This window comes from Aythya marila (genome assembly GCF_965140915.1).
Source record: "Aythya marila genome assembly, chromosome: 1".
Lineage (NCBI taxonomy): Eukaryota > Metazoa > Chordata > Aves > Anseriformes > Anatidae > Aythya > Aythya marila.
The window spans coordinates 73,351,383-73,371,817 of record NC_139042.1 but is presented as its reverse complement, the minus strand read 5'-3'; the positions used below and the strand labels follow the sequence as shown (position 1 = coordinate 73,371,817).

The 20,435-nt window shown below is 36.6% G+C and overlaps 1 long non-coding RNA gene across 1 annotated transcript; it reads right to left on the bottom strand.

The window, feature by feature from the left end:
- Positions 1–1,209: 1,209 nt before the first annotated feature.
- LOC309875111 lies at positions 1,210–20,142 on the bottom strand. The gene is made up of 4 exons (XR_014316984.1): positions 20,039–20,142; positions 6,249–6,341; positions 2,966–3,030; positions 1,210–1,269 (listed from the first exon to the last, which is right to left on the bottom strand). It is a non-coding gene; the product is annotated as an uncharacterized lncRNA (long non-coding RNA).
- Between the last annotated feature and the right edge of the window lie 293 nt (positions 20,143–20,435).

Here is a 20,435-nt window from a genome sequence, read left to right as displayed (position 1 = left end):
GTAAATCTTCAGGGTGTTTATGATCTCACATAGCAACAAGAGAAGTGAATCTTAATTTCCTAGACAACTTTTGCTTTCTACATGGAAACTTCTGCCGATGAGTTGGCACTGCTAGAAATATTCACAGATGTATTAGAAATTTTACTTGTGCAAAAACAGAGACATGAGTGCCGTACAGTAATTGCAAATGTTTTGTAAATTGTTCCACTGGAAAACAAAGTACTAAAGTAATAAAATATAACAAATAATATATCATAATAATATATAATATAGAAAATAATATATATAATATATACATATAAGATAAAATATTTTTTCAGCAACTATTAGCATTATAACAAAACAGTGTTGGCTTTATGTGGATATATGGTGTGAGATGAAAACAATACTCTGCTGTTCTAAAATTATTAGGGGAAGCACCTTCCATTTTCTGTCACAACAAAATAATAAAACAAAACAAAACAAAACAAAACAAAGCAAAACAAAACAAAATAAAATAAAATAAAATAAAATAAATAAAATATGTTGAGTAATATAAAATAAAATAAAACAAAAAAAAAACATAAATCTAAATCAATGCCAAACTTCCCATATTTGAGATTGTTATGTTATGTTGTTATGTAACCATTGAGATGGTTATGTTGCAAAGAGGTAACAGCATCCAGATTTTAAGGCAAAATCTTTATTCTTAAATACATTTACAAAGCAATATTTTTCATGAGTTTTTAAGGATGGAATTAAGAATACTGCATCTCCCAGTTCCTACTGATCAGGGAATAAAGTTTAGGGAAAAACAAAAACAAATTTACAAATTTCAACTAAAACAAAGTTCTAGCATATCCAGATGTTGCAGTCATCAGTGAAAATAAACTCTAGTTCTGTCAACTGGTTGATCCAATGTGAGTTTGATTTAAAACAGGTACAATAAGGAAACAACCTTTTTAAGGTCTCCTTCAAATATTTACTGAACCCTGTGTATGTGGCACTAAGGGACGTGGTTAACAATGGGACTCAGTATGTCAGGCTGATGGCTGGACTTGATCATCTTGAAGGTCTTTTCAGATGATTCAGGTGATTCTGTGACTCTATGGCTGTGACTATCAACTCAGAGGAGAATATTTTTCAGACCTTAAATAGAAAAGTATATATATTTACCACATCTCAGAAGCAGGTCAATTTGCTGCCCATTCTCCCTCTGTCTCACTCTGTATTTTCCAGCAGCTGGGTAGAAGACTGAAGTCTTCATGCTGTGATGTCTCTCCTTACTACCTATGATCCAAATGGCATGAAGGTAACTTTAAAATAATAACAGATAATAATATAACAGATAATAACAACAACATGCTATTGTTCCAACAGATAACCATTGACAAAATGCAACAGCATGTTACAACATTAATTTATTATTATTATTATTATTTATTTAATTAATTAATTAATTAATTATTAATGAAGCTCAAACTCATTACAGCTTTTTAGTTGGTTGGTTTTTAATTAAGTGCCCATGCATAACCCCCAAGCTCACAAAAGGGTATTCAGGCTAAGCATGGAAGGGATGCAGAAGAGAAAATTACAGTCATTTACAAAGTAATGGCCATTTTTTACTTTCCAGTGTACAACAATTATATAGTCTCATTTCATTAGTATTGCCTAGAAAATTAATCTCTCTCTGTATATACATTATAATGTTCTCTTAACCCCTTGTAGGTACTACATGACTGCTTGTCACTATTAAAATACAATGTCAAAGAAGAATTTCACCGAACAGTAGAAAACTGTGATAGGAATGACCCCACGCTCCCCAAGGAAGAATATGCTTCTGAATCAGGGAAAGTAATACAATAGAGTGAAAGATAAGAGTGACTTATGAGCAATTATGAACAATATTATTAGAACATGTTGACTGAGAGGTTGTTTTATTTTTTCCTGAAATTTCTCTTCCAGTAACTGCTAGGAGCCAAGGATTTCTTTTTTTTCTTTCTTTCTTATCTTTATCTATCTTTATCTTTATCTTTATCTTTATCTTTATCTTTATCTTTATCTTTATCTTTATCTTTATCTTTATCTTTATCTTATCTTTATCTTTATCTTTATCTTTATCTATCTTTTCCTTTTTTCTTTTCCCTTTCCTTTTCCTTTTCCTTTCTTTTTTCTCCTTTGTTTTTATTAGTGGATTTTAGCTCTAGTGGAATTAAGGAATAACTTTTTTTGAACACAAATTTAAAATTTATAATTAATACATGAAAAATAGGAAAAAAAAAAATAGGATAAACCTGTTATTGACAGGTTTAGTTGCCACAAAGGGCAAATTCTGTGCCATGTGAAATATTGTCATATCCCACCCATCTATGAAGTCCCAAAAGGTGCAGAAGGGTACACATTTCTCAAAGGTCCTGCACCAGCTTCGTGTGAATATTTAGTTTAGGCATATTAATTAATATTACATGCAAAAATGTATTGAGGGAAATCCTAATCTGCATTCCAGTGTTGATTAGAATTTAATTTATTTAACTAGCATTTACTTGTAAATGTAAACATTTGACTGTAGATGCTTAAGTTTACATATAAGTACTTCAGACTACCTCCAACAGCTTGGGCTCTGTTCAGTTTCAAAAGCAAGTGTAGGCAACTGGTGTCATTTGAAGTGGTTTTGGACAGAGGTTGATAGGTATGCCATGGGTTGTACATGAGACCTGTACTTTTCAAGACTGGCTGAAGGAAGATGGGCAGAATTTGCTAGGGCATCTCAAATGACATGAGTGTGCTACCAGATGGATCCTTTTGTGCTTGTATGTGTGTGCACTTCCCTAGGAACACTGAAAAATGCAAAGCTGTACTAGTAAAGCTCAAATTCTTTCTCCCATCCTGAATCTGTCTATAACTTTATTCCACATGTAGTTGAACTGATTACAGTGGGACTATTTGTTAACTAAGTTGGGGTGAGAAAAAGTCACTGAATGCTTACCTATGCCATATGAAACACTTCAGATTTTCTTTCCAAATATTGAATGAAAAAGATTGCTTAGGTCTCTAAAAATAAAACATTGAAAAATGAGTTCCTCCTTACTATTATTATTCATAATACTTTTAAAATGTAAAAGACTAATCCCATCTTACTTTGTATAATGTCCTAAAATTCTAAAATTTCTTAATTTGCATTTGGTACTTTATTTTTTATTTAGCTATGGATTCATTATGATAGCCTTTTTTTTTTTTTTTTCCAAATTTTTACAAAATATTTGAAAGGCAGTGTAATCTTTTAATGGATCTGAGGAACATGGTCTGTTTTGTTTATTTCTGCTGTGAGTGTATGGGATTCAGTACCCTGTAGAACTATACATTTTGAATTTAATTTCTCACATCTTGTAAACTTACAAGTTTAATTCCTGATGTTCCTTTTAAAAGATCCTTGTAGATCTGCACCCTCAGTAAGTTTGCAGATGTCACCAAGCTATGCGCATGTGTCGATCTGCTTGAGGGTAGGAAAGCTCTGCAGGAGGATCTGGATAGGCTGGACCGATGGGCTGAGGTCAACTGCATGAAGTTCAACAAGGCCAAGTGCTGGGTCCTCCACCTGGGGCGCAATAACCCCAAGCAGAGCTATAGGCTGGGAGAGGAATGGTTGGAGAGCTGCCAGGCAGAGAAGGACCTGGGAGTGATGGTGGATAGTCGGCTGAATATGAGCCAGCAGTGTGCTCAGGTGGCCAAGAAGGCCAACGGCATCCTGGCTTGTATCAGGAACAGTGTGACCAGCAGGGCTAGGGAGGTGATCGTCCCCCTGTACTCAGCTCTGGTGAGGCCGCACCTCGAGTACTGTGTTCAGTTTTGGGCCCCTCGCTACAAGAAGGACATGGAGGTGCTTGAGCGGGTGCAGAGAAGGGCGACGAAGCTGGTGAGGGGCCTGGAGAACAAGTCCTACGAGGAGCGGCTGAGGGAGCTGGGCTTGTTCAGCCTGGAGAAAAGGAGGCTCAGGGGAACCTTATCACTCTCTACAGGTACCTCAAGGGAGGCTGTAGCGAGGTGGGGGTTGGCCTGTTCTCCCACGTGCCTGGTGACAGGACGAGGGGGAATGGGCTTAAGTTGAGCCAGGGGAGTTTTAGGTTAGATGTTAGGAAGAACTTCTTCACTGAAAGGGTTGTTAGACAGTGGAACATGCTGCCCAGGGAAGTGGTGGAGTCACCATCCCTGGAAGTCTTCAAAAGACGTTTAGATGTAGAGCTTAGGGATATGGTTTAGTGGGGACTGCTAGCGTTAGGTCAGAGGTTGGACTCGATGATCTTGAGGTCTCTTCCAACCTAGAAATTCTGTGATTCTGTGATTCTGTGATCTCCTCCAGGATCGAATTATTTGAAGGTAGAGAGTACATTTTTTAAACATATTTCCTCTTTCCAACTACATCCCCAGTAACTTGTCTGTTTTGTCCTTTATTAATTGCTCACATGAAATGGTTTGGTTTCACTCCTAAATAAGTGTCTGGTGACACTTATTTATTAACTGATGGAAAGTCTGGGAAAGATCAGCATTTCATCATCAACAAGGCCTTCTGCGACATTTCTGAACCCTTCAATGTTCATCTTCAAGACAGATAAATAAGCATGTTACAAACTAGCCTCTCCAAGCAACACAGGGCTATGGTAAAATTGTTGTCCTTAAATACACCATACTGCTAAAATTGAGCTTTCTGGAAAGCAGTACATACAGATCACAGAATTATATTCCAAGTTGGAAGGAACCCACAAGAATCACTGAGTCCAACTCCTGGCTCCAGACAGGACAACCCAAAACTGAGACTGTGTCTGATAGCATTGTCCAACAGTTCCTTGTTGAACTCCGTCACGCTCATTGCCATGACCACTACCCTGGGGAGCTTGTTCCAGTGCCTGACCATCCTCTCAGTGAAGAACGGATAATCAGCCTGAACCTGCCCTAACACAGCTCCCTGTGTTCATATTCAAAGTGTTTTATTGAATAAGTGCCCTTTAAATTCCATGGCTTATTTTACAAAAAAATCATACTATTTTATAAGACAATAAATATTAATTAAATAGGTCTTACAACTATTATTTTATTTTATTTTATTTTATTTTATTTTATTTTATTTTATTTTATTTTATTTTATTTTATTTTGTTTTATTTTATTTATTTTATTTAGATAATAGATTGCATATCATTAAGAGCATAACAATAATTTTGTCTAACTAAATTCTATAGCCTCTATTTTTTCCTTTTTGACCAAAGACCATACAAACTTATATTTATGGCACAGTAATAGATGATTCACAGTTAGAGAGAAAGATGGACCCAGGGCATTTTTTACCTTCCTGTGACTTCTTAGGTGTACTTCTTATCTTTAAATGTATTCAGTATTACTACAGCTAGCTTAAGCAGTAATAGTTGTAGCAGCAGCAGCAGCAGCAGCAGCAATAGCAGTAGAAGCAGTATTATTATTTTTCTTAAGTCAGCACTGATGCAACCCAAAGTGTCTGTATTTTAATATAATAATGTCATGCTTTTGGCCGCTGATAAAATCCAGATGCCTGTGCTGACTTTTGGAAATTTGGTATTTGCATTACCAAATTATTTTAAATTGGTCATTTCTAGGGAAAGCTGAAGGGAAGACGTAATTTCTCCATTCTTCAATACTTGTATGTATATTTCTTATAGTACTTTCAGTAATCATGTGTACTGCAACAACAACCTGACAGTTGATAGAAGCATAAAAATCTATCTTCTGGGTTAGTAAAATTCTGTAAATATTAACAATACATTATTAACTTGTTAATTATCTGGACACAGTTTTTCTATCAAGAATGAATCCTTACAACTTTGTTTGCTGTCATAATTACCTAGAATACAGTGGCTTTCTCTTGAGCTAATTAGTGAGATAGGGAAATGGAAGATTTCAGTTCTGTCATAGCTCATTTGCACTGAAAGAAAAGTGAGGAAATCTCAAAAGTAATATAAACAGTTGTGTCCACAGTTTTATGTGACATGCCTTGAGGATGAAGCAGTTATTTGAGAATGTGGCCCACAGCCATACATACTGTTTTGACAGTATCTTATGTAAAGCTTTACTTGCACAGAATACTTGATTTTTTAATTATTATTCTTTGTCTAAGAAAAATCTTAGATGTTGTTGAGTTTATTTTTACATTTCACATGTATAAACAATATTCATATTTATTTCATTTTTATTAGCTTGTTACCGAAGATTGTAAACCTTATTTAAACAATTAAATTAAACTTACTATTTACAGTATGAATTTGTTAATATAGATGATATATAGATGATCTCTGCAGGAAGGTCACATAGACAATTCACTCTTTTGTGCATAAGACATCTACAGGGAAAAAAAAGAAAAGAAAAAAAAAAAAAAAAAGTGGAGTGTTGTCTTTGGAAAAATTAAGCCCTCTGACACAAATTATTTTTCTAAAACTGAAACACTAATGTAAAGGCTGTTCTGAGAAACTGTGATATCAGCTATAAAAATAAATTTCTAATGGAAGTTCTGGCCATGAAATAGGCCATGCATAGGTTTCTAGAGATTTTGAATGTTAACAGTATTTGGAAGATTTAAAGCTGTTTTGTCCCATAAGTAAAGAGTATATACCAACAGAACGTGGCAAGCTCTGCTATGGCTGTATCAAGATTAATATTCACTGAAAGAGACAGAAGCTGCTGGCAAAAATGTTATCTGATTGTGTATGCAAAGACTGTATCAAATTGTATTTGCACAGGCAGCCAGATCAAAAATGCTGTCATCCTTAATTCTCAAATCCCTAACTTTTGAATATGCTTTTAACATATTTTTTCACTACAGTGTGTAATGTATCATACATATATGCAGAAAAGCTGGTTTTGACAGTAGCAAATTCTCACTTTATCTGCTTTTAGCTACTCTTTTCTAGGAAAACTAGCCAAACTCAGTAACATTTCGTAATTTGCAACAGAATTGACTTCTTGTTATTTTGTGTGTGTTTTTTTTTGTGTGTGTGTTTTTTTTCTTTGTTTTTTTTTCTTTTTTTTTTTTTTTTCATTAATTCAAGCTGGCATAGCTAGGTTTTCTTTTGCTGTTAATTTTACTTTGACATTAATTTATATACTATATTCCTGTTTTGAATTGTCTGAAAGGAAAGAGAAATCAAATACATAAAAGTGTTCTGTCATTCTCTGTCTATTCTGGGCTCACAGATATGGTAAAAAGGTAATGCTTTTAAAAGATCTTTTCCTCCTACCAAGGTAATCTATACTATCAGGACAAAACTGTGCTAAATATAATACATAATAAATATATAATAAATATATATAATAATATATATATAATATATAAAATACATATAATAAAATATATAATAAATAAGTAACTAACTAAATAAAGCAACCTCTAGGAGTAACAATCAGCATTGCCACTTAATCTGTATTCCATCAGATTTCAACATGTCATTTTATTTTAGCAAGCAGATGGTGCAATCTTCAGCTGTTGGGAATGTTGATGGACTCATGCTCTTTGGCATAGTTTGTGCTGTACTTTTTAAAGAATAACACTTTACACTGATTGACAGCAATTATACATTTCAGTTATGCATATAATACTCAGCACAGAGTGATTGTAAAAATTTGATGTTTCACCAATTATAGAATGGTAGGAGGAGGTAAGAGGCTGTCTCATATCTTTGTCTCATAAACTTTAGCTATAACTTCGATTTTCTGACAGTCTGGGAGCTTTCAGGTTACAGTAAAGAGAAGCTATTAGTCATTTCATGGACTTGATTTACTTGACCTTTGCCTGTTTAACACTAAAAAGTCTGAAATTTTTAAAATATCTAAGATGTGAAGAGTGGTCAGGCAGATTTGGGAATTTACCTTCCCTAAGGGAGTACTAGAGTTTGATATACAGATCAATAAGAACATATTGTAGTTTTAGAAAAAAAAAAAAAAAGTAATTTACTGTGTCTTTAGTAAGAGTGATTTTAGAAACTGTAGAAATGGTAAGTTACAAAAGAACTATTTTTTTTTTTTATAACCCCACTTTTGAGACTTTAGGTCCCATTTTATCGTTTCTTCGATTCAATTGTCCATGACATCTCATATTTGTAGTTTTCATTATAAAAAAAAGAAAAAAAAAAGAATCTTGCTCAAAGTACAGCATGAACCACTTCCAATGGAAAAACCTTCTCAATGGTAAATTAAATCCTACTTTCTTCAAACTACATGCCTGAAGAATACAATTTGGTATAAAAGGGGTTTAAATCACTTGTCCAGAAAGAGTCACAGGTAAGGTCTATTTTAAAAAATGTTGATTTTACATACAAGATTTTCAGCTGAGACAGCAGAGTTGAAATACTAATCCATAAAATACAAAATTGTACTAAACAAAATGAGAAAAATGGTGATAAAATGAGGTTATGTTACTGCTTTGTGACATGCAAAGATTCACTGACTCAGAAAGATGATGTAGGGTACAATGTCAAGATCTTTGTAAGTGAAAATTTAGTTTTGAAGGGAGTAACTATCTATTGGAAGTTAACTCTGAGGGTTCTTATTGAACAGTTCAAACCATGTTGCATTACCTGCTCATCATGTAACAATTTAGATACATTTTTTAAATTATTATTGTTATTTTTTTTATATATACATATGCACTTAACTATAGGATAGATCTGTGTTCATTTCAGTGGAAGTGTCTTTACTGGAAATAATAGGCTGAATATTAACTCTTCAGCATGTAACTTCTAGACCTGTATCAATTAGTCTTTACAAATCTAAGATACTTATTCTGCAGCAATAGACATAAGTTTTGGCCAAAAAATAGAATAAAATATTATCTGAAAATCTATGTGTCTTCTTCAGGAGATGATCTATATTGAATACTGTGAAAGTTCTCACTGAAAAGGAACATTGTGCTTAGGTTGCCAGGTTTTCAGCCACCTGAATGGTATTTTATTTTTTTTAAGAAGAGGTATTTTTAAGATGTTTTTTTAAGAAGAGGTATTTGGTAAGTCAAATCTAATCAGGCTAGAAAAAAAAAAAAGAAGATCTGGAAGAAAAAAAAATAAAACAACAAAAAAGCCCTTTGAGATTCAAAACTATTTGCACCAAATTTAAAAAAAAAAAAAAAAAAAAAAAAAAAGCATTTTTTTCTATGTAGATAGCCTGCTAGGGAGAACACAGCTACTCCTTTACAACCTCTTCCTAAACTTTTTTTTTTTCTTTTGTGTGTGTGTGTGTGTGTGTAGCATTACTGCTTCTAAATGGCTACCACGTTTATAATTCAAAGAAATGCAGATGTTGTTGGAATTCAACAATGTAGTGAAGCAGACCCTCCACTCACCCTGCTGCTGCTGCAAATGAAAGGTTCTTCATAAATGGAAGGTAATATTCCAGTTGATATTTGACGTGGGTTTGCATAATGAACTATTTAAATATGGTAACAAAAACTGGAGACAAAAATTTGCTTTGTAATACCTATCGAGGAATATTGCAAAACATTTAGTCAACATTAAAGATGTATCTTCCTACAGTTATATTATAGAAAAAGATGCCTTAAAATGTCTTTCTACTTGCTAAGTCACTAAGAGTGTATCAAATACACCTCTCTCTCTATGCTTAAATCAAAAATTGGACCTGGTAGAGTTCAGGATCCTCCAGAGAGAGCACAGCTAAAAGCAGGATTATTCCCCAGGCTTCAGGAGAGAAGACTTTGATCCTTTCAGCAGTCTGCTTGGAATAATCCTGTGGATACAACCCTGAAGAGAAAAGGGTCCAAGAAGTCTGGATGATATTCATGGATCACCTTCTCCAAGCTCAAGGACCATCCATCTCAAAGACCACGAAGTCAAGCTAAGGCAGCAGGAGGCGTGTATGGACAAGGAGTTGCTGACTGGACTCAGGCGTGAAAAGGAAGTACACAGGAGGTGGAAGCAGGGTCAGACAACCTAGGATGAATATATAAGCATTGTCTGAGTGTGCAGAAATTGAGTCAGGAAAGCCAAAGCCCTGAATCTCTCCCTATCAAAGCCCTGAATGGAGCTGAATCTGGCAAGGGATGGGAAGTGCAACAAGAATAGCTTCAAGCTTCAAGAGGCAGATCAGCTCCCGACTAAATAAAGCAAAACAACACCAAACGAAACAAACAAAAAACCCACACACATACCCCTCCTCCGTCTCCCCTCCTCTAATAAACAACCAACCAAACAAACAAACACCAAGAAAACAAATAAACACAAAAGTAATTTAGGGAAACATGGGCCTACTGCTGAACACGGAAGAGCTTTGGTGACAGAGGACACAGAAAAGGCCAATGTACTCTGTCTTCTTTGTCTCAGTGTCTCCTCATAACACCTGCCCTTCAAGAATCTCAAGCCTCAGAGATCAGAGAGAAAGTCTAGAGCAAAGAAGACTTAGTTTATAGAGAAAGATCAGCTTAGGGAATATCCAAACAAGCTGGGCATAAACAAGTCTCATGGACTTGACAGGATGCACCCAAGAATGCTGAGGATAATGGTGATTTCATTGTGAGTCCACTCTCAATTGTTTTTGAAAGGTCATGGTGATTTTAAAAGGTTCCTGAAAACTCGTATAAAGCAAACTGATCTTCAAGAAGAAGGATCTGGGAATCTCACAGCGACACGCTCCAGGATACCCAACCCCAAACGAACGGATCACCGGCCTATACTTACTCACTCCTGAGTCTTCGTTTGGTCTTTGTGCACAAAGATTACTAGGGGTTGCCGGCTTTATTTGCTTGCTGCCGAATTTAGGGTTCGTCGGTGAAGGATTTGAATGAAAGCAGTCCTACCGAAGGCTGCTGAAATCAGCGGAGCGCCCCCTCCGAAGGTCTTTCAATCAGATTGCCTTCATCCGAGTCACGGCACCAAATTTGTTATAAGTTGCCCCCTTAATTAATTTTCAGAGAGCATTGCATTAATAATAGAAAGGAATTTATTGAGTAAGCAACAGCAAGCAAAACGGCGCTGGGCGGCCGGGGAGTCTCGGCTCCGCCAACAGCGCGCACCTCACCCCTGCCAAGGTCCCTTTTTTATATCTTGGTAATTCTGGGATTACACAGCACATCCTGGGATTACACAGCACATTCTGCGACCGCGCGCACTGTTGCTAGGGGGTCGTCTCTGTCCCTCTGGTGGTCGTGAAGATGAAGGCAGTAGTCTTCCTCAGTGTTGTGGTTCAACTTCTTTTTTTATTTGGTCATGTTGGCCCAGCGTGAGACAGGAAGGCAGGATGTTGATACACTAGTTTAGCAACTTATCAGGAGATGGTTACATGAGCTTTGCAGCAGTGTCTTTGAACAAAAGAGGCAACTGAGATGCAGAAGGAGAGAAGGGGAGGGAGTTCTCTTTTTTGTTACATTAAGCAAAAGAATTTTCATAGTGTCTAGCCAAGTATTATACAGCTCCTTACTTCAGCAGGGAGCTTCCGCAACTCCCGCTCCTCAAACGGAACTCCTTGTTTTTATAATACAAAAGACAATGAACAAACATTTATTGTGTATTACAGCTGACAGCAGAGCTTAGTGGGTGAGGACAGAGCCATAGACATAGTTTATCTCAACTTTAGCAAGGATTTGACTCTCTCTCCCATAGTATCCTCACAGACAAATTGATGAAATGTGGTTTAGATAAGAGAGCTTATCTAAGTACAAGAAGAGCTTGGACTGTTCAGCCTGGAGAGAAGGAGGCTCAGGGTGTTCTTATCCATGTGTGTAAAAAACTATGGAGTGTTGTAGAGAAGATGGAGCCAGACTCTTCTCAGTGGCGCTTATGACAGGATGAAAGGCAATGGTCATACATTGAAATTCTACTTGAACATAGGTGTGGTTCACCCATACATGAGGGTGGTTGAAAACTGTAACAGGTTGCCCAAAGAGGTTGTGGAGTCTCTGTCCTTGGTGATGTTCTCGGAACTTGACTGGGCATAGTCGTGGCCAACCTGCTTTATCTGACTCTGCTGTAAGCAGGGTTGAATGGTCTAGGTGATTTCCAGAGGCACCTTCCAGTTTCAGACATTCTGTGGTTCTGTGACTCCGAACATTGAAGTTGACTCTGCTTTGAGCAGTAGGTTCAATCAGATGAACTGTAGAGATCCTTTTCTGCCACCTTTATTTTGTGATTCTCGAAACACATTTGTTCAACAATAATTTTGATAATAAATAATTACAAAATGAATAAAAATAATAGATCAAATATACTTACATTTTAGTTAGGAGGTTTCATTTGTTTGTTTGCTTGCTTTTGTGTGATTGTTCATTTCTTCTCTCTGTTTTTGAATCCTGGAATTGTGTAAAATAATCTGTGCTTTTTTGAGATTTTTATTTTAACATATTGGCTATCAGTCATTTCCAAATGGAGCTTGAAGAGGTCAGTCACTGTTCCAAGTACCAAATGGGATAAGACTCCATTATACATTGGAAAGCTTATTTCTTCTAATGGTTAATAATTCATTTTAATGATTACTTTCTCATATATTATCCAACACTTTATTCTTTTTTTTTTTTTTTTTTTTCCCCTTTGGCTGCAGGAGCCACCTTCAGAGTAAATACTAATGTAAAACAAAACAAAACAAAACAAAACAAAAAAAACATTCTTAGCATGTTCCATACATTTAGTTATATTATTTGACCTTGAAATCATTTTTTTGTCTTTATTTTCATAGTGTCCTAAGAATATTAATTTGATGTTTTAATGCATTTTCAATTGAAAACATTAAATAATTTACTATTCTGATACTGACAGCATTTATTGCATTCTGATCTTGTACTAGATTTTAAGTGTCTCAAAAAAAGCAAAAATAAGAAGTCTTTACAAGGGAAAAAAATCACAAAACCAGCAGGTGCTTCAAATTTTGCAGACACAAATTACATTCTGCAAAGGATGATTAGAAACCTAAGTGTTCTCTGAAAGACTCTTTCCTAGAATGTTTTTTGTTTCAACTAAGAGTTTTAATTTCTTCTATTTTTTTTTTTTCTGCTGTAATGTTAGTGCTTGAGGTTATCTTCATTTATTTATTTATTCCTTTATTAACTAATAACCTAACAGATCCCTCTTCTCTCTCCTCCCAGCCTGCTGTTCCACAGGTTAATTAATTTTAGGCTATAACTGTATAAAGACATAATCTCTCTCATTATTCATCAATTGTTTGATGAGCTTTCACAACCAGATACTTAAAGGAGTAGCTAATGTTCACGTAACTATTCCTTATGACCTCCAAAGCCCTTTTAAAGTCACAGGTTTCCACAATTAACTGACAACAATGTCTTTATTTATTTATTTATTTATTTATTTATTTTTATTTAACTTATTAATAGGTATATTGAATAACTCTGAACTAAAAAGTGATTGTTGTATGACCCCAGCCACAGGACAGAAGTTTTTATATTTAAATAGCCTAAGCAAAGAAGCCTAAACTTTTGCCAATGAGGAATTTGTAAAACAGCATTTACTGTCTCAAAATCTGTATTTCCTGGGAGCACTGCTACTGATGATTACTAATGATAAAATTATATATAGATACATTAACTTCCTCGTTACAAAACACAGTTTTAACCATGCAGCTACACAGTAGATTTGGGCTACCTCTAGTCTAGTTTTACCTCTAGTAAAAACACCCCTACTTCTATTCTATTTTACCTCTAGTCTGTATTTTATTTTTATTTATTATTTTTTTCCCAGATTTAAAAGCTGTATCTTGGCATCTGTAATGTCCATATGAAAGTAATAAGGTTATATGCACCGAATGGTACTTGGAAGAAGAATATCTAAGTATATCTGGAAATTTGTATGTAGCAGTAAATATCATCAGTGCTTCAGTTATGTTGTTCAGAATTCATATTAATTAAAACCAAAGAAAAAATATTGGTTATTATGAAAAACAAAATAATTTTCACATATATAGGATTCTGGTGCCATGGCTACCCTGGTGTCCCCAACTGCCTGGTGGTAGGATGGACCTGGCTGCGAGGGCCTCCCCTGATCTCCAGGGAGCTGCTGCATGGCACTCTGAGAGTTAGCTTGGGCTGTACTGAGACCTGACTCAAGCACTACAGGGCAGTGCCCACAGCCATGCAGGGCTTTGTCACTTTGACTCCTAATAGAATGGCCTGGCCCTGAGATCTTACCTCCCCACAGTGCCCAGTCTCAGGTTTCTGAGTGACTCCCATCATGTCAGAGCTGCCTGGTCAGTCTCTGGAGGCCCCGTCAGACCCTAAAGAGGTCCAGCCACCCAGGAGCCATGGCTTGTCAGGGCAAGATTTATGCTTGTCCTTTCCTTAAGCATGTCCTGCTTCCAAGTATTTATATGCTATAGATAGTTTAATAGGAAAGAAAAAGGAGAAATAATTAAAAATAATAATAATAATAAAAAAAAACACCATCAGCAAAAGAAAACAGACAAAAACAGTATGACGCTATATGGTATGGAATATTTCTTTGGCCAATCTGGGTCACCTGTCCAGCTTCTTGTGTACCCAGAGCATCCTTGCTAGCAGGGCGGCATGAGAAGCTGAAAAGTCCTTGATTTTCCTTTAATGAATACTGCAGAGCAACAACTAAAACATCAGTGTGTTATCAGCATTATTCTTATCCTGAATCCAAAACACAGCACCATACCAGCTACTAGGAAGAAAATTATCCCAGCCAAAACCATGACAGATATTAAGGAAGAATGCAGAAACAAGATACAACATTTCAAACAGTTGACATTTAAATTAGGAAAATCATTAATTTGTGTTTTGCAATTTGTTGTGGGAAAAAAAAAAAAAGAAAAAAAAAGAAAAAGTGAAAACTTCTAAAAAGTCATATTCCTACTCTCTCCCCCCCACCCCTATCTAATTCATGTTATTATTAAATAAGATTTATTTAATATAACTCTAATGTATACTTCAGGAAGGACCAACAGTGTCCCTTCCTGTGAGTTGTGGGATCCACTGTGATAATATTTTTCCCTTACATTTACCAATGTGACTATCAATTTAATGTAAAAGAAGCAGAATTACCATGATACCTCTTGTACTTCATGTTTCTGCAAATGCAACCATAGACAGTATTATAATCATATCCTGTTGCACTCACGTTCATAAATACTAAGGTCCCATTTTATGGGTAAGTGGAACAGGTTAAAATTTTCTGTGTACCCAAGGGCAAAGAAAATGCTTATTGTTGAAAAAGAAGAAGAGTTTTGAAGATGTGTGATCAATTCAAGCTTTTAGAAAAAGAGAACAAGTGGAATACATTTTTTGTTCTTTGTTTGTTTCGTGGTTTGCAGCTCTCACTATAGATAAGTTTCATTAGAAGTTACAACTATTTTGCATGTATGTTTTTTGAGTACGATTTTCTTCAATGTACAAAGTCCCTGTTTGTATCAATGAGAAGGCATCAATGACATACAGGATTTTTGGCTTCTTAGATGCTAGAAGATCTGCCCAGTTCAGGCTTGTAGATGTAATGAGGTACTTTTCCTGCAATTAAGATGGAGCACATCTCTTTTAACAGTGGTTGGAAGTTGAAAGTAATTGTTTTTATGGATTTTTCCCAGTTTTATGAGACATAATTTAGCCCCTAAAGTGCATTACAGTTTTCATAGTTTCATATTCTTCTTGTTCAGCATGACAAGTTCTGACAGTATGACATTTTGGATATTAATCTATCTTATTTCTTTATATGATTTGCAATGTGCGGAAGCCATAAATCTCTGCTTTCCACATTTACAAACTTTTTTCAGGCAGTGTTTTTCAGCCCACATCTATTTAAGTATTGCTCAGAGTTTTATTAAAAAAAAAAAAAAGATATGCATGTATAATAAATCAAAAATGCCATATTTCTTCTGTGCATTTGGTGTAGTAATAATGAATAATAATAAGAGTTACGGGTATAATTCAATTTGTAAATATTGTCATATATAACATATTAGGTTGTACAAATTGATTAACACAAATACTCCAGTCTTACAAATATATTTAGGACTGAAAGAAGTCTTGCAAGCCTCCAATACAAACAAGAGCAATGTAAGAGAGCTGGCTAAAACCCACACAGGCCTGGAAATCTGCCTGACATAATTTTTAAATTGCTTTGCCAAGGATTGTTGGATCACTGGCAAAATTGCCCCATTTCTGCTAAATGTCATAACTTCATAATAAATAATTATTTCTTGTAACACAAATGACACTCCCTAAGTTAATTAGAATTAAATTTTAGCAAATTTTGTAAGAATACAGTGCTTATCCAATAACATTTTTTGCTTTTAGATTCCTCTTTCATTTATAAGATTTTTCATCTGTAAGACGAGCTGAAGTTTTAAAGAGAATTAAATTTCTACAATCTGTGTCTAAAGACACAGGTTGGTGCTTCCACTGAAGGAAAAATAAATAAATAAAAGAACAAATGAAATTTATATGTATTCTTTCTGGCAATGTCTAAAGGACAAATTCATTGCCCTGGATAGCCAAATGCCACAACTCTGGCCAAGATGATTCATCTGTTGTCTTTTCTTTGGTGGAAAAATTAATTGGTGACATGAGTAGGAAGAAATAGTGTTAACCTTGTTGTGAGAAAATGTGACAGGAGCAAATGTGACAGTCTGGTTGGTGTGTTGAAATTTGCTGACTAGGTCAGCAAATTGGACTTGTCTGCAGCACAGGAAGTAGAAATTCAAGTAGTCTAATAATTCAAATCACACCATTATGACTACTTTCAGTCCTTCTCTTTCTTATAAATGAAAAATGAAATGTTCAGTGACTTTGCACCTTTTACAGCCAGTGAAAGATCTCTCTGAGTCCTTAGTCTCGGGCTATGCTGAGCAGATGGAAAGATCTTTCTTTGTTTTTGGTCAAAAGTGGTCTTGTCAAAACTAACATGTTATGTTTTTGTGAAATGTTATTATTTGGACATCAAAGGCCATGATCCTGGACCACTACTTGTTAAGATTTCTAGATAAAGAATGAATTGCATAAATTCATATAGTATACTGACATTGGGTTAGTGTTGAAGTCACTCCCACTCCAGCTAATTAACCTTTTGTGAATTTCTTGTAAACTGTTTTTTTTGTTTGTTTGTTTGTTTGTTTTTTCTGAAACAACAATAGAGAGAAATGGCTGATGTGTTTTTCCCTCTATTTCTTCCAGAAATTAAAATGAACTTTTGTTTTGCAGTGAAAGTCTCATTTGACTTGATAGATTCTTGTTACCCTGTACATTTTCTCTTCTCAGGAGAATGTATTCATACACAAGACTTCAGTAATGTAACATGTCATGTGGGGGGGGAAAAGCCACTTTTTCAGGAAAAAAAAAAAAAAAAAAAAAAGCCTGAGCTTAGCTGTGGAGGGAATTCTTTTCAGTACTATTGCTTCATAAAATATATTGACTATATTGACTTCAGAGCTGCAATCTATTCCAAGGAGAATACTTCACAGGATCTTGTTCTGCTTCTGTCCTCCCCAGTGCCACTAGCAGAATGTGTTACATTTGTTCATGGCACATAGTCAAGGAAAGAAAGAAAGAGGAAATAGACAGCTAGTAAAATTCATTGCTACTGCAAATCACTCTGCAACAAAGGAGAAGCAGTGAATGGGGAATAGAGAACCAGCAAACATAAAATGATTTGTAAATAGAATTCAACAGACATAACAACTGAAATCAAAGCTGAGACTTCTGGGGAAAGATTGTTTAAAATATCTGGATTGCACCTGCTGGAAAAGGTATGTTTAGGGATCAAATTAGGCTACAGTAAAACATTACTCACGTTAGCAAGATGAGAGCAAAAGTATGTTGCTATCTCACGGTTACATTTTTGTTTGTTTTTTAAAGACCATCCTCAGTGTCCACAATACAGAAGCCTACATCTCAGTCAGGCCCTTTGCATTTATGCTCAATAGGCACCAACCATGGATTAATCTTGACTATTTCAGACATCTACTTCAGTGTAAAATGAATGGAGTTTGCCAATTACTTCCTTTTCTTTAATATCCAGAAAAAGAAAAATCTTAGCATATGTAGTTCTGGTATGTGTATGTGGTTTTGGTCAAATTATTCTCTGACTCCAAGCAACAGGAACCGACTTTCTTGTTGTGGTTTTCCTTACCCTAGGGATACTGTAATCAGCAGCTTCCTGTAAAGATGGAGGAATACAGAGGAACACAAAGATGTATTAAATAACTAGTTTAATAAACTGCATCTTACTGTCCTACAACTTTGAGAGTAGATGTCCAGGTTTCAGCTACAATAATTTTCCTCCTAGTAGCTGGTATGGTGCTATGTTTGGGATTTAAGATTTTACTGGGATTTAGGTTTTACTCGGGTGGGTGGCTGAGCTCCACCTCAGCCGCTCTCACTCCCTCTCCTCAAAGGGAAAGGGGGAGAAAATACGATGCAAAGGGCTCAAGGGTTGAGATAAGGACTGGAAGATTGCTCAACAACTATTGTGATGGGCAAAACAGACTCAGAGTAGGGAGACAGTAAGATTCATTGCCTATTACTAACAAGCTACAGAAGTGAGAAACAAAGGAAAGAAACGAAAAACAATCTCCCAATCTGCCCTCTTCCACTTCCTTCCCCTGATCAGTGCAGGGGAATGGGGGAATGAGGGCTGCAGTCAGTCCCTAATGTTTCACCTCTGGCAGTGCTCCTTCATGGTCACTCTCTGCCCCTGCTCCACATGGGGTCCCTCCCAAGGGATGCCGTTCTTCCCAAACTGATCCTGTGGGGGCTGCCCACAGGCAGCAGCTCTTCAAGCACTGCTCCCACATGGCTCCGTACCACGGGGTCCATCCATCCCCCAGGAGCAAACTGCTCCAGCACGGGTCCCCCACGGGTGGGCGGCAGCTCCCCCCAGACACCCTGCTCCTGCGTGGGCTCCTCTCCACGGGCTGCAGCCGCGGCCTGGGACCTGCTCCTGCAGGGGCTCTCCATGGGCCGCAGCCTCCTCCAGGCCACATCCCCCTGCTCCACCAGGGGCTCCTCCACAGGCTGCAGCATGGAGATCTGCTCCATGTGGGACCCATGGGCTGCAGGGGGACAGCCTGCTCCACCAGGGGCCTCACCACAGACTTCTCTCCAGCACCTGGAGCACCTCCTGCCCTCCTTCTGCACTGACTTTGGTACCTGCAAGGCTGTTTCTCACTCCTCACACTCTCCCAGATGCAACAGTTTTTTTTCCCCCTTTCTTAAATATGCTCTCACAGAGCTGCAAACAACATCACTTATTGGCTCGGCTCTGGGTAGTGACAGGGCCTGTATCTATCCAGATTCTTTTCTAAGAAGTCATCCCTATGGCCCCCTGCTACCAAAACCTTGCCATGTGTTATAAACGAGGTCTGAATTCAATCTGAATTTTGTAATATTTATAAAACAAATATTTCTAAAACGTATAAAAGGCAAGTAAACAGCGCTGGGTGTGCGGGGAGTCTATGCTCCACCAACACGCACACACGAACATCAAACATTCTAAATATACAGAACATTGCTTTACATACTAAAATCGAATATGCCTGTCCATATGTAAAATCAGAAAAGGTAACAAACAATCCTTTAAGTTCCATGACTTAACAGTGTCCATTTTCCATTCCTTTTCTTGATTACTAATGTTATAAATGAGATCTCAACTCAATCTGAATTTTGTAATATTTATAAAGCAAATATTTCTAAAAGGTATAAAAGCTATAAAAGCTATAAAAGGCAAGTAGACAGCGCTGGGTGTGCGGGGAGTCTACGCTCCACCAACACGCAAACACCAATCATTCTAAATATACAGAACATTGCTTTACATACTAAACCCGATTATGCCTATACATACGTACAATCAGGAAAGGTAACAAACAATCCTTTAAGTTCCATAACTTACTAAAATCGAGTACGCCTATATATATTCACTATCAGAAAAGGTAACAAACAATCCTTTAAGTTCCATGACTTAACAGTCTCCATTTTCCATTCCTTTTCTTGCCAATTGTTAATAAGGAGAATAAGCTGTAAGGTTATCAGGACAGTCTTTGTTCCTAAGGACGTATGATTCCCCATAATGCGCAACTGCTTACCAGCGAGAGGCAGTTGTGTGCACGGCTCTGCTTGTCTCAGCTCAAGCTTCTCTCCAGCTCCAGTGCGCCTATTCCCAGCAACTTTCTGTACGGGCTTCTCTGAGCGATTTGCTGAGTCTGGCCGAACCTATCTTCATGAGGCAATCAAAGTGCCTGTTCCTGTCCTGGTCTCCGTTCTGCCGGCTTGTTCCTCTTAACTTCTTTTTCCTGCTTCTTTATTGATGTAACTTCATCGTGTTGCCTTTTTTATCTTGAGGGCAGGCTCCCCTCTTATACCCTTCTCTCCACAGCAGTTCTTTTCAAAACAACTTTTCATTGGTCAAACAACTTTGAATGTAACAACAACAGCAAACACCCGGAAACACCCATGCCTTAACGGCTGGAGAACAAGAGAACC